Raw genomic sequence first — 12,539 nt, forward strand, 5'->3', positions numbered from 1 at the left:
CCCAATTTTCCATGACCAAGAAAAAAAAGAAGAAGAGAAATTGAAGGAAAGAGAGAAGGGTGAAATTATTGGCCCTATACTTGTGACAAAATAATATAATAATATTTGTTAAACCACGAATGTCAAAATTTTTGCTCGCTCACTTTGCTTTCTCTCAATTTGTTATAATTTTATCTGACGTCATATCTGGCCCCTCAAATATCTAGACTCATATTAATTATGCCACTGTTAGGCCTATTGTGCCACATTTTTCAAGCAGGCTTTCTGAAGTCAATAGGCCTATTAGTGGATCAATGCCACTATACTGATACCAGAGCCTACAGGTGTGTGGAAATTGAAACTTTACCCATTGTAGGGATACAGGTAAAGTTGCCCTAGCAGAAACACCTCGTACAATTATCTGGCTAAGTGTTGTGCTAGGCATATCGGGGCGTGAGGGGTCGTTGGCCGGGGGCCGCCGGGGGCCGGCGACCAACAAAATTTCCCGGTCATATCAATATGATTGTGCCCGAGCATTATGGCAAAGCTAAATGCGTGATAAGTAAAAAAATGGGGCACAGCCATTGGCGGCGGAGCATAGGATTATCTTTTTTTTTTTTTTTTTGGGGGGGGGGACGCAACAATATCTATTATTGCGTCCCCCCCCCCCAAACACAAAAGATAATCCTCTGCTCCGCCGCCAACGGGCACAGCGTGGCGCACCCCTTATAAAAATCGCCAATGGTATTTGAATGGTGCCGAATGGTAGTTGAATGGTGGTCTGAATGGTAAATGGTACGCGAATGGTATTTAAGTGGTGTTTCAATGGTAAGTTCTTAATGGTAATTGGTAGTTTATTCAATGGTAAATGGTATACCATATACCCAATGGTGTCTCAGTGGTATGTGTCTAATGGTATGATTAGTATGATGAATGGTATACCATACACCTAACGGTGTCTCAGTGGTATTCAATGGTGTCTCAGTGGTATGTGCTTGTAATGGTATGATTGGTATGATGAATAGTATACCATACACCCAATGGTGTCTCAGTGGTATACAATGGTGTCTCAGTGGTATTCAATGGTGTATCAGTAGTATGTGCATGTAATGGTTTGATTGGTATACCATACACCCAATGGTGTCTCAGTGGTATTCAATAGTGTCTCAGTAGTATGTGCCTCTAATGGTTTGACTGGTATACCATACACCCAATGGTGTCTCAGTGGTGTACAATGGTGTCTCAGTGGTATTCAATGGTGTCTCAGTAGTATATGCCTCTATAATGGTATGATGAATGGTATACCATACACCCAATGGTGTCTCAGTGGTATACAATGGTGTCTCAGTGGTGGTCAATGGTGTCTCAGTACTATGTGCCTCTAATGGTTTGACTGGTATACCATACACCCAATGGTGTCTCAGTGGTGTACAATGGTGTCTCAGTGGTATTCAATGGTGTCTCAGTAGTATGTGCCTCTATAATGGTATGATGAATGGTATACCATACACCCAATGGTGTCTCAGTTGTATTCAATAGTGTCTCAGTACTATGTGCCTCTAATGGTTTGACTGGTATACCATACACCCAATGGTGTCTCAGTGGTGTACAATGGTGTCTCAGTGGTATTCAATGGTGTCTCAGTAGTATGTGCCTCTATAATGGTATGATGAATGGTATACCATACACCCAATGGTGTCTCAGTGGTATACAATTGTGTCTCAGTGGTACACAATGGTGTCTCAGTGGTGGTCAATGGTGTCTCAGTAGTATGTGCCTCTATAATGGTATGATGAATGGTATACCATACACCCAATGGTGTCTCAGTGGTATACAATGGTGTCTCAGTGGTATTCAATGGTGTCTCAGTAGTATGTGCCTCTATAATGGTATGATGAATGGTATACCATACACCCAATGGTGTCTCAGTGGTATACAATGTTGTCTCAGTGATATTCAATAGTGTCTCAGTAGTATGTGCCGCTATAGTGGTATGACTGGTATGGTGAATGGTATACCATATACTCAATGGTGTCTCAGTGATATCCAATAGTCTCAGTGGCATATGCCTAATGATATGATTGGTATCAATGGTATACCATATGCCCAATATTGTGTCTTAGTAGTATGTGCCTAGTGGTATAATCATTGGATAGTTGTTGGATAATTGTAATGCCATAGTGGCTTAGTGGTGTGTGCCTAATGAATGTCATTTGTGTTAATGGAGAATGGTATGCCCAATTGCATTACCCAATAACATAATTTCGAAGATTTAAAGAAAATATATCAAGGATTTAAAAGTATTTAGAGTTAATAAAATTTTTGAGTCGTGACTTTTATGCGAGCAGCTTCCCCTAATCAAGTGTAATCGCTCATGATGGTAAACATGGTCTCTTGCATTCTTTTAAATTGTCTTTGTCCTTATTAAGTAAAAGGTCTATATGTGTTTAAATATAATTGATCCAGTGGTTATAATACAATACTATAAATTTGTATATTTTACGATTGTACATATTACCTTCTAAATTTAAATCTGATGCAATGGGTGCAAAATCAAAATCAATCGGTCAATGAAATCTTATTTGATAAAAAGGGTTTTAATTGTACCTTAATACCAACGGACAAATTATTTCACAGCCGCTCCCGAAAGTTCCCTGTAATCATTTACCATTAAAATCTTGAAATTCAAACATGCACGTTTTATAGGGAGCATGAAGAAGATGCGTATCGTGCTAAATAGAAAATTGTACATTGATCACCATCCTCTCTTTTTCCCTTTGTTTCCTTTCGCTTTTTGTTTCTTGGTAGTCAAAATTAATGAACGGCATGAATGTAGCTCCTCTATCGTACGGTATACTGTTCGTTTTTATTTTAAACTACGTTCTTCATATTTTTATTTTCAAAGTTTTATTCTATTTAATTTATAATCATTTTGCTTATTTATGGCCGCTTTTTATGAAGAGAACTATATCTGGAGTGTTCCAAACTTAGATATTTGCAATTAATCCCAAGATACAAATTTATAGGTTATATACATTAATTTTATCTAAAACATATCAATTTGGATTTTTTTTGATGGAAGAAACAATAAATCAGTTGCAAGTTTGCAATGAAAAGTATGACTTTCAATTGATTTTGGAGTGTGAAATTGATTTTCGTTCGATTGAAAGTTTCTTGCAATGCCCGCGGCCCATATTTTGCTCAAAATGAATTCACTGTTGGTTGTCTTGGTCCCCCAACCTATATCAAATTCCCATCCGCAAACCCTGATATGGTCAGTCTGCAACGTCCAAAGCCCCCTCCGAACCCATTTGTACCTTATAGCTGCTTCCAATCATGAATTATTCCTCTCTTTTTTTTACAAATGATATTTTCAAAATTCTAATTCTATTTTTAGGCCCTAATTATTCTTTCTCACGGACGGCGTTCATAAAGAGGAGAGCTATTCTATAGGACGGTCATTACTTGATTGAAATGATTTATCCATATTGTCTTGCTCCCCCACCCCTATCAAAATTCCCTGCCGCCATACAGGGTATAGTACAATGTAACAGAAAAGAAATATACTGAATGAAATCTCTATTTCAATCAAAACAAAAGCAAATTGAAAGGGAAGAGGAATGAGTAAAAAATATACATATAAAGGGAAAAAACAAGAAAAGAAAAGGCAGAGGAGAAAAGAAAAAAAGACAACGAAAATAAAAAAAGAAAAGAAGAGAAAAGAAAAGAAAAGGAAAAAAAATGAAGGGATCGAAAACTTTTTTTCATAGATTCCAAGATCCAAGGGAACATTGGCAAAAATTGATCTCACGCCATCATGGTTTCCAACCACGAACCAATCGAGAGGAAAAAGAAGACACCCCTGATTTGGGTTTGATTCACCCCCCCCCCACCCATATCGGGATGTGTATTTATCTTGGCGAAGAAGTCCCCTCCCCCAGATTTGGTCATAATTTATCCCCCCCCCATATGTGTTGGCGAGCAGGGCCGCTTGGCTGCTTGCCAGGTACCTCTATTATAAATACGTATTGTTCTCGCACGCACGCGCGAACGTCTAACCGCCAAGTGCAATATTTGAAAAAGAAAACTCGATCTACCGGTAGGCCTACTACCGTTTTGCTGTTGATAAGTCCGTCGATAATTCATCAAAAACTAAAGGAACACGGGTCAGATTCGGACAGCGACTTCAAAGTCATTTGTAGAAGGCTAAACAGTAAGTTCTATAACAATTTTCTTTGATTTATTTCTCAAATTGTCTCAAAATGTTAGATGTCGTTGTACTGCCACGACATGCACGACCACTGCACTGCCACCGTCACTGCCCCGTTGGCGCTGGCCGCTGCTCTACGGGCCGGGACGTGGCTTTGACGATAGGGAGTGCTTATGGTTTTTATGCTTTGTATTGGCAGAGTTTAGCTCGGCGAGCAGTGAATAGTAATTCGCTCATATTGCCTGATGTTTATTGTCAATGTTTTACAAAAACCATCTCTGAATAGGCCTACATTGAATTCATGAATGAATGATTTGTTAATGCTAATGTCAAGACTGTCAAAGTTTTAATTGTGAAATGGACCGTTACTGCACACGTTAATTCACTGAAATTGAAAACTTGCCGACAAATATTGCTTTGAAATTAGGCCAATAATTTGTTGTTGATAGATGTTGGTATTGAAATGAGATAAAATGGAGGTGAAACATGGGTCCTAAAGTTTAAAAAATGATAAAGGCTACGCAGGTCTATAACTTAGCTACACTGTATACACCACTCATTGCACATACTATTTCAATGGTAAAATGTGCACTTTGTGTGTGGAACTGTGACTGGACGGAGTGACAAACGATTCCTATTCAATTTTTCTACAGAGGCTGCAATAATTATGCAGAGAAAACTGGCGCTAATGCAGTTTTGCACCGGCCGATTACCAGCATACCTCATCACCAAAACTTGTTCCCAAATGTCATGACAGGTCTCTCAGTCACATTTCTATGTTAATATACCCACCGCAATATACCCACCGCTTTTCAAAATATTGGGAACGGCTGTATTTAGTCTTGATCTCGACGTCGTTGATCTAATCCGTAGACATCACTTCGCGGATCGCTGGGATTCGCCTTAATATATATATGGACTGAAGTTAGCAACCAAATCATGCTAACATGTGGCGAACAAACTGCCAGCATGCCGCATGCGAATCTTTTGATCGCATGACTTCGGTCCATATCAACATGACGGCGAATCCAAGCGATCCGCAATATTTTGAAAAGTGGTGGGCATATTGAATATTGATCTCAAAATGTGTGTAGACAACTCTGGTGGGAAGTTTTGCTCGAAGTTGCATGCACAACAAACAATTGTCCATAGACTGTGTACAACGGATAGATCGTCTCCGCACAGCGATTCGAAGACCGCTGATCGGTCAATCGCGCAGATCACGTCATGACCACATGGTCCCAAAAATAATTCCTTTGGACTGCGTGCGGAAATAGCGATAACGATATCCGGTCATGTTGTGTACGCGGTAAATGGTCTTGGTTCGTGATCGGATCGCTCCGGTATCGATCAAAAATTATCGAAACTCTGCAATTTCATGCATATTCACGCGACGCTCTGAAACCCGGAAGCCAATTGACTTTTTGCACGTTGCGATAGACTCTACAAATTCCAAGGAACACAATGACATATAGACGCTAATTCGTAAAATTTTGATGGAAAAGCAAGAAGTATTCGAAATTCGCTTACCTGTGCGGTATCGGTGAGAAAATAGATCCTCCGAGAATACCTTTCATAATTCATATAAAATATGCGAAATTGAAATTCTAGGTCGATTTTGGTACGAGGTGATAGGGAATTGCACACTTGTTTTGGTGGAATTCTGTGTGGGGAAACAAAAGGCTTGCACTGCGCATGCTTACTATATTTTCATTCATAAATTGGTTCTCGGCAGTGGCTGGATGACGTCATGTAATAAGCAAAAATGTACACGACCACTACGTTCACGCTCCGCTATCCGTTGTACACAATTGTTCACTGTGAGTTGGCTGGTGTGAAACTGCATTAGTGTGGGAGGGTATTCTTAGATCCTTTCATGGGGCTAGGCATATCAATTTTTTAAAGTAAATTTTATCCTTTTTTAAAGTTAAGTTTGTCCTGTGATCACATTTTATCTGTTTTTATTTATTTACTGATCAAAACTTGCCTAAAAACGTCTGGAGTCCATCCACTGGCATATGATTGTCCATGAACAGATCCATGATTTCTCAAAGGGGGTAGTGGGGCACATTTTCCCAAGGAAACTTTAAATAACAAGCAAACCAAAAAAGAGATCCTCTTGTATGAGACAATATTTTTAATATAAATATTTGCTGTAACTTTCGAAGGGGGGGGGAACACTTGTGTAAGAAAGCCACATTTTTATCAAACACATCGACTATTGCTCTCAAGGTGGGGGCACAGGTCAAATGTGCCCTCTTGGATCTGCTTCTGCGGTTGTCAATACCAGAAAAATGGAATTTATGTCATCGATTACCCTCTTGAAAATTGCTGCTATAGACATTTGATTTCAGATGAGCTAGCTTTTACTAGTATAAAGCATGCACAGTTATAATACAGCCTTGTCTGAACTACGCTGAATACTATCACATTTCCTTATTTTTATCCTGAATTCTGGGCTGGTAATCAGAGATCCATGAAAAATATCTTTAACATTAAAGTTCTAAGATCATTCTTTTTCTATTACTATATTAGTATTCTATTTTTGCTTGTATCTGCACATACATGCAGATTTTACAACACTCAAATTGATTTTATTTCATTTTCAAAGTTTGGACGACGGATACACTGGATGATAAGGTAGATGGTCCAGCCTTATCTGGGAATGACACGACGGGTGTTGAACACAGAAAACGTGCCATGTACAAGAAACAATTGGAGTTTATGAAAGGTAGGTGTGTAAGAATTTTCTTCAGTAGAAAAAATTGCAAAGCTTCATGAGATAAAACAGATTGTATTCCTGCAGTGGCATAGCTGGAAAAAAAAACCTTGTCAGGAATGGTAAAAAATCCTGAGAAAGGACAAATGTCATCCCTATTTAGAGGAGCACAAGTCTTTTCTGACACCCCCCCCCAGAAAAAATATCAGTATGTTGGCTGAGGGGGGAAGGGTGGACAATTTGTCCCCAGGTATTCATTTGTTGTGGTATTTTTCATCATTGGGGCAACCTCCCATTAGATAGGTTATTGTCTACCCATCTATGGTTAAACATAAATTTATTTATCATATTTTACCAAATGTTTTGTTGATATTTGTTAATTGGTATCATTCAATTGAATGGTAGAGTATACAGCAAAATATATGAACTTCTAAAGAAAGCTTACACACACGACAAGCATTCATATTTTGAACCCTTAGCTAATATACTGTCCTTTGCATTGTTATCATCCAATATTTCTTATTACAGCTTCAAGGAATTAATCCTGCCGGGTACCCATTCACTTCATCTGGGTCTAGTGATGCACAGTGTGGATGAATTTCGGGCTGAAGGAAAACACACCATGGCTAGGACTCAAATTCACGACCCTCTGTTTGGAAGGTGAGAGTCAGAACCACTAACCAGCTGATGTCATATCCCCACTTGTATTTTATTACAAGAAGTCGCGCTAATTTACATTTTGTCCTCCGAGAACTATAAAAAATGGAGTGAAAATTTATTTCAAAGACATGTCCACCCTAACAAAAAAGTTGATTTGATTAAAAAGAGAAAAATCAAACATAAAAATCGGATGAAAAATAAGAAAGGCATGACATTTTAAAGTTTCGCTCAATTTCACTTAATAGTTACATGCACATCCAGGTCGGTATGCAAATGAGGGAACTGATGACATCACTCATTCACTTTTCTTTGTTTTTTAAATATGAAATATTATAATTTTCTCCTCATTGTCCTATGAAATAAAGTTTTATTTTGATTTTTTTATTGTCAAATCTGTAAAAATTGAAATATTGTACAATTCAAACAATGAAAACCAAAACAAAAAGTGAGGGACATCATCGATTCTCTCATATGCATGTGGGTAAATTGTGTATATAACTATTTTGTGAAAAATAGGCGAAATTTCAAAATGTCATGACTTTCTTATTTTGCATCCGATTTAGATGAAATATTTTGCATGATGCTTGCCTGATTTTCTCTTTTGATTCAAAACAACCTTTTCTGTGGTGGACTTTACCTTTAATGTGAAGATATGCATTGCTGGAAATAATGATATGATACTTGGGACATATCATACACACATGTATGAAAATATGAAATAATTATTTCATTTTATAGAATAAGCCTAACAAATATTCCTGACGATCATGTGTACATTGGGTTAATTTTTACCAAAATGTTCAAATTCAATAACTTTGTTATTATCAGATTTTAATGAAATTTTCAGCATGATCCTTTTCTGATTCATTCTCTCCCTACCAAAATCTCCCCTTTTCTCATGCTTTCTTTCTATGGTCCCCTTCATTCTCCTTATAACTATGTTATATGTAAAATGTAACCGGTCGTCCAACCAATTTGATTGAAGGGCTAGAGGTACTCGAGACTGAAAGCTATGTGATATAATTCAAAGTGTACATCAGACAACAAAAAACACTGAAAATTTCATAAAAATTTGTTGAGGATTAACAAAGTTTTGACGAATTAAAGTTGTTATTTTTTGGTAAAACTGTTGTCTGCAAGTCCTCATGAATATACAAGATCACAATTTATATATTTTTTGTATTATATGAATTTAAATTTTGTCCAAGCTCGGTTGTAAAAAATTACGATTGACTACTGATTTACTGTGTAAGACAATAATCATATTATTTCTCACACATAGTTGAGTTATTCATCTGATTTAACACAACAAAAATAGAAAGAAATAAGTGGGTATCTTGTATATATTATTTTCTATATTTTTTGCAAAAAAGGTCTCTATTTTTCTTCTGTTTTTTAGTGTTCCAAATTGAATAATTTTCTTTCCCTATTTTCATTATATTTTTTTTTCTATGTGTGATATATTATTTATTTCTTAATGTATCATTATTGTATTTATGATAAACTTTTGGCGTGTTTGTACATTAAATCATTAAAAACAGTTTATCTTTTCCGGACTCGAATAACCTTATCGTTCTTAAACCAACCTCTTTCTACAGACTGAATAATCTGATTAACTTGCATTTCGCGTCGCAAATACGGCGGAAATCGGAAAATCAGAAAATTCAACCTATAACCTCACATTGCATTTTGGTATGTCAAAAATTGCATCTCGTTAGGAAAATTTTCAAAATTCATGGTAGATCTCACTCATTGTAACAGGTACACATGTTTCGCAATCAGCTGGCGAGATAAAAACCGGCCAGAATATATGTATACTGTGAGATCGCACTTCTTGGTTCACGCACTTAAGCCAGACACGTATGCTGTTTTGCCCCATGTTTTTACAAAAAATTTAAACGGATTAACATGGCAATAACCACCTCTCAGAGAGATGGTTATGAGAAACCGTATTTTGTGCGATGCAATTTATCAATAAACCGCATCGCGTCTGTTTCTACAGTTATCCGGGATTCTGGATACTTAGGCGGGTAATACCTTTTAACAATTCTATGTAGAAACATGCCATTGATATATCTTTTTAGGTGAAAAGGAAAAAGAGACCAATTTGGGGGTACTATTTTCCCCCCTTTTAGGGATATTTCATTTCTTCTAGGTGTGGTACACTTTATTCATTTGGCCATGTGAAGGCTATCACACATTTTGAGTTTAATCTTCGAAATTTGGTGTTCATTAGTTTGTTGTCCAAACTCTGTCTTACATGTAAATTTGTTTATAGGAAGATTAACATAATATTTATGTGGAGTGCAATCATTGATCTCTTGTGGAGTCGCACAGTCACATGTATTCATAATATGGTGCTTTTATGCCATACCTGTCAATACTCTTTTGTACTTGAACTTATTAGTAAAAAATGTGTATTAATGTCGTTGAAAGCAATTACACATAACAGATTTAACATCAAGTTTATTGTATTACAAGTATCAGGTTTGTATGCAGAACAGTGGTTTTGCCAAGTACTCAATCCATGTAAAAAGCAATATGAGAGAACAGGTTTATTCTTGGAAATGTTAGTCTTCATTTGTTGTGTTTTTCAATCAAACTCTGTCTTGATGCATGTTTATTTTTAGATAACAAGATTGACAGAGTATAGATATCAACGAGTAGCTAAGTCATATATATTAATAACTTATGTGCTTTATTATAAAGTCTATACTTGTGAATACTCTGTGCCATTTATGCTGTACTTAAACTTCTTATAGTAAAAACATTATTGACGTTCTTGAAATAAGAAACTGTTTTCATTTTTTTCTTGTGTATACTTATTCCATTATTAAGCCTACCATTAACCCCAGAGATATGCTGTTCACCATTGGTCTACCATTCACTGTACTTTATTGGCCTACTATACATTGCACATCGTTGTTCTACTGTCTACCATTCAGTGTAAACCATTGGTCTACCATTGAATTTACACTTGTGGTCTATAGTGTATGACCAATGATGTTATTTGAATGGTTGACTAATAGTATAGTGTGTATGACAGTGTTGTATGGTAAATGGTAGGTCAATGGTGTACAGTGTATGGTAAGCCAATGGTGTATGGTAAGCCTATGGTGTACGGTGAATAGTAGTTCAATGGTGTATGGTAGGCCAATGGTGCACTGTAAATGGTAGGTCAATGGTATACGGTGTATGGTAGAATGGTGTAAAGTGAATGGTCAATCAATGGTGAACGGTGTGTGGTGTACGACGAATGGTAGTTGAATGGTGTATGGTGAGCAGTGAATGGTACACGAATGGTGTACGGCGAATGGTGTACGGTGAATGGTGTACAGTGAATGGTACGCGAATGGTGTATGACGAATGGTAGTTGAATGGTGTATGGTGAGCGGTGAATGGTACACGAATGGTGTACGGCGAATGGTGTACGGTGAATGGTACGCGAATGGTGTAAAGTGAATGGTACGCGAATGGTACACGAATGGTATATGGTGAATGGTACACGAATGGTGTATGTTGAATGGTAGGCGAATGGTGTAAGGTAATTGGTAGGCCAATGGTGTCCAGTGAATGGTGGCTGAATGGTAAATGGTAGGCCAGTGAATGGTGGCTGAATGGTGAATGGTGGTCAATGGTAAACCTGTCTATAGTGGCCATATGGTAGATCAATGGTGAATGGTGTTTGATCAATGGTATATGAATGGTAAATGGTGCTCATGAATATGGTAATAGTAACGTCCGAATTATTTAAATTAGTTTGAATGGTATACCATTGAGGCTTGAATGGTATACCATTGGTGTATGGTGGGTGCTGTGCGAATGGTATTCCAATGGTATATCAATGGTGTATGATAAATGGTAGTCAATGGTATACCATTCAATTTTTTTTATAAGGGACGCAGCCTGCAAAAAGTTGCTTAATATAGGACCCGAGTGAGCGAAGCGAGCAAGAAAGAAAATCACATTTTTATGAGAATCTATCTATGAGATTGATTTTGACATGATAATCAGAAAATAACATCATATCTTACATCTTCTTTTCCTTTTCTTTCAGCTTTTCTTTTTTGTTCTCGATTGTAGAACTGTTTGGGGCCAGTGTTATGGAGATCGGGTCCGGGGCAATGGTGGCATCAGGACTTTTAACCTATGAGGGGAGACAAATGGGCAACACACAAATATTTTGCCTATTTCTCAATCAAATCGAGCAAGAAGCGCGAACTTTTTTTCATGTACCTGTAGACCATACTGACTTGAAAAGAAACATAGTTAAGGATTAGTTGTTTGCATTGGGTCATGAAGATGATATCTCACCAAATAAATAATGCGAGCGCGAAGCGCAAGCTGATTTAAAAAATATATAAAATTACTTTCTAATTAAACAATTGATGCAAGCGCGTAGCGCTTCCTGGATTTTTTTTTATTTTTGAAAGTATGAATACGCAGGATGTGTATCTCGCTAAAACGAATAATGAAAACGCTAATCGCGAAAAGCATATAACTTGAACACTGGATTTTTAAGCGACATTTTGAATTTTATATAATGACCTCATTGACCTAAAAGATTTATGTAAGTGACAAAAGTTGTTGGAAGCTAACAGCGAATGAATTATGAGAAAATGTGCAAAATTTAAAAGAAAGAAAATAGTTGTTTGGAGCATTTTGCAGCTTTATTAGCTATATGCTTGATTTATTATGACAACATTTACTTTTCAAAATTTCGGGGATGGGGTCATCTTACTGGGGGAGAATGCCCCCGTGCTTCACCCTTGGTGCCGCCACTGGTCGGGGAGGGGGAGGGAGGAGCCCGGGTGTCTGGAAAACGAAGACAGAAGACCGAAGACCGGGGACACGTATCACACTCGTGTGAAAGCGTTTGTAGTTCACGCACGAAGTGTGTACAAAGCAGTGCAAAGTGTGTACAAAACACGTGCGCGGGTTAGAATGGACTTTGGACCTTGCCGCCCCCTA

Source organism: Lytechinus variegatus, chromosome 16, assembly GCF_018143015.1.
Source record: "Lytechinus variegatus isolate NC3 chromosome 16, Lvar_3.0, whole genome shotgun sequence".
NCBI lineage: Eukaryota > Metazoa > Echinodermata > Echinoidea > Temnopleuroida > Toxopneustidae > Lytechinus > Lytechinus variegatus.